The 3683-nt window shown below is 30.6% G+C and overlaps 1 protein-coding gene across 1 annotated transcript in view; it reads right to left on the bottom strand.

The window, feature by feature from the left end:
• Nucleotides 1-3256: 3256 nt before the first annotated feature.
• LOC120075992 (B3 domain-containing protein At5g42700-like) overlaps nucleotides 3257-3683 on the bottom strand; it is a 2980-nt gene continuing 2553 nt past the window's right edge. The window contains exon 7 of the mRNA XM_039029762.1: nucleotides 3257-3608. The gene's annotated coding sequence lies outside the window, so the exon portion shown is untranslated. The remainder of the gene's footprint in view (nucleotides 3609-3683) is intronic.

The following is a 3683-nucleotide window of genomic DNA, read 5'->3' as shown; positions in this document are numbered from 1 at the left end:
TTTTCTTTGAGTAATTTAATCAAATTATCTTTTTCATAACTATCATGCTCAAGAAATTTAACTTTGTCAAGCAAGGCATTTTTCTCATCACAATCAAAAGCATGCTTGTCACAAGAGATAATCATTTCATCAATATGCATAGCATCATGCTCATTCTCTTTTAAGCAAGTAATTTCTTCAAGTAAAGATTTATTTTTACTAGATAAAACATTGTATTTCTTTTTAAGCACAACATACTCAGAATTAAGTTTTTCTAAATCATTCCACTATGAGCAGGCGATACATAACTAAAGCAGGAGCATCCTATCATTTGTCGGTATGAGTTTATTTTTTACTAGGATTGCTTGATTTTATTTCTTCATTGCATACCAACATAAATTTTAAAATCATTAACTTATTATTCAATTCCTTTTTCGGCTGAGCATCCAAATTTTCCATTATCTGCTCAAAGAGCCTTGCGTAGACTCACCTCTATATATCGAGTGCAATATTTCGATGGTGATGTTCCAATGGAAGAACAAGGTGATCCAACAAGACATCAAGATGTTCCTATTCGACCTAATGTTCGGAATGAATATCCAACAACGTCACTCAATCATTTTACACATACTTCCATGATGTCTTCTCTTTCAACATTTGAATTTTTTCCAACAACCCTCAGTATACTAAATATAGAAGAAGGACAAACTTCACATGTCCATCCAGATGTCCATGTCTGGTATGTGACATATCGACAACGTAGAGAGGGTATACACTTTACAGAGGAAAGCCAACCATCAAGTGTGAGAGGGTGTGACAATCGTGGATACTATGTGACTCAACATGATCGATCTAGGCGTAATAGAGGATCTTCTTCTAATCGTGAATAGAGAACATTGTACATATAATTAAATTTATTAATAAAATTCAATCACGAAAATGCACTTGTAGTCTACAACACATCCTAAAGAACCTTGAATATTATTTACAATAGTCGAAAGTTAATATCTATATTTTTGCATAAGTTTCTAACAACTTTAAATAAAAACAATAATTTGAAATTAAAAATTAATATTGAGTATATCAAATCAATTATAGAAATTTCTTAATCTCAAAGTAATATTAATTTGTTTATACGTTAAAAACTAGTAATATACTATATATATATATAAAAAAAAAAAAAAAAAAAAAAAGAGAGAGAGAGAGAGAGAGATTAGTGAGATAGTTGATTTTAGGTAACAATAATTTAGAATTAAACAAATGGAATATTATTAACTGGAAAAAAACATAAGTAATGAAAAAATTGAGTTTCGAGTTGTTAAAAGAATGAAAAAAATAAAAACAAAAATATTTTTCTTTTTTTATTATTATTTATGAATGTGTCTCTTCATTCGGATAAGGGCAAAAAATCCACCCCTTTCTCCTAAATAAGTTGAAAATACCCCATTTTTCCAATTAAATTCTATTTTCACCCTAAAAATCTAATTAACCCGTCTTTTCCCCCTCCAAAAATACTTAGAAGACCATAATGAAAATTTACTTTAAAAATGGTTAAATTAGAAAAAAAGAAAATAATAATAATAAAAGCAGTAAATTGGAAAAAAAAAAAAAAAAAGTTGTGAACCTCCCTTGGATTTTTTCCTTAAAAAGAAAACCAATTACTCTTTAATCAACGAATTTATTGAAAGTACTCATAATCTACGCATATGAAATTCTAAGGAGGGTAGTTTAGAAAGGTTTATGAAAGGTAAATAGTAATTTGCAATTTTTGAAGAATAAAGATACTTTTGAATCGAGTGACAAAGTTAAAAAATGTTTTTTATATACTTGAAATTAAGGTCATTTTGGAAGGTTTGAAAGCGATCAAGAGGAGCGGGGAGGGTCCAATCCACCTTTAGAAGTTGATTCTAATTTGTTGGATGTCATTAACCTCATTAATGGGGTGAATTTCTCCGTTTTTGAAATGAAGATCTTTGTAGCAGATATTATTTTTGTTGGCAAATCTATTAATAGCTCGTGCTTTTGTCATAATCCTCTAGGGGAGAATAAAGTTACTCATGCTTTTGCGACTTTGGCATCGTTTCAGAATCATTCCTTGATATAGAAAGATCTTTTTTATTTTCAAATAGTATTCTCTCTATCGTCGTGGAGATTAGGTTATAATTTTCTCTTACTATTCTATGTTAGCCTAAAAAATGTTTTTAAGTTACCTTTAAAAGATAATTTATTTGTATGAGGAATTTGGCTTCCTTTTGCATATTCATCTTAAAAAAATTGAGAGATTGATGTAGGAATGTAAGATGGTAGACCCAAACACACGTGTAGACAATAGGTGTATAGCATGGCAAAGAGTGGAAGAATTGTCCATATCTCAATCATAGAGGCATTATTTTTGGGTGGACTCACTTATCCCATCTTTCTAAACCATAATCTTTATTTTCAAAGAGAGAGCGATAAAGAAAGATGCAACAAATTTGGCAAAAAAAACAAAGATTTCGTACTCAAAAACCCACAATGAGAGCGATGGGTCATGTGGACAAACTTTTCCCCCTTTTTGCTTTTGCCATTAACCACTCGACTCAATTTGTAACCTTTATTTTCTTTTTCCTTTAATCACAAGCTAATTCCATTCTCCCATGACTGGACAATATGAATATGTTGGAGAAGTTTGATTTATAAAAACAACAAAATTTAAAACGTTTTTTTTTTTAATTAAATGCAATCATATACAAATGATACAAACACAAGTATAGAGAAATGGTAAGACTCCACTAAATTACATTGGTTGTGAATATATGCCTATATTTTTAGGGAAAATACCTGGTGCATCATGTCCACCCAAATGGTCAGTCACACGTTTATTATGTGACAATTTCTGATTGAAGAACATTGCATGGAAATGAGCTACGTGCATTGCTCTTGGTAACATCATTAACAATGATGAGTTAAAGCTCCGATTAAAGTTTTATTTGTCCATTCAAGTACTTATCCTTATTTTTTTTCTTATTGTTTCATCCTTGCTTAGTTTTCATACTTTCTTGATCTTTTTTCTTATATTTCCATAAAACTCGAGTGGAAGTATTTCAATCAACATCCACACTTTCTTCATTTTGAGATTATTATATGGAAGCATGGTTCAACAGTAATTGACATATAATTTTTTTCTTAAAGTTTGAGGTTCAAATCTCTATACCTTCTATTCGAGTACTCAAAAAGGGAGAGGCAGAGACTGTCTGTGAGATAATATGCTAATTAGCCAATTAAAATCCACAACATAAGAGAGAAAAGAGTGACTTTGTTTGAGAACTTTTAGTTCATAAGCTTACAGCATCACCTCATCCACTTTGAACCTGGAGGCTTGCTCTTTCAAAATTAGTTAAATCTTTCAGCTAGAACTGTAGCCTGAGCTAATAAAAAGGGATTGGGGGAGAAAATAAAAGAAGAGAAGAAGATGAGTACAGGACAGATATAAATACACCCCACACTACTACAACAGACAATCACCATCACATAGTGCTTTCATTTTTTTTCATAGACACAGATTGTACAAGACAGATTACTTTTTACTCCAAAACCAAGATGACAAAAGTAGTTGCATTATGTGCACTTCCTATTAGGCTATCTCTTACCTGAAATGAATAATAAGCATTTAATCATTTAGAATAGCAGAAGATTGTGGTTTCAAACATGTATAAAAAGAACAG

This window comes from Benincasa hispida, chromosome 4 (genome assembly GCF_009727055.1).
Source record: "Benincasa hispida cultivar B227 chromosome 4, ASM972705v1, whole genome shotgun sequence".
NCBI classification, from domain to species: domain Eukaryota; kingdom Viridiplantae; phylum Streptophyta; class Magnoliopsida; order Cucurbitales; family Cucurbitaceae; genus Benincasa; species Benincasa hispida.
Note: the sequence above shows the minus strand (reverse complement) of the source record. Positions and strands in the feature narration are given on the sequence as shown.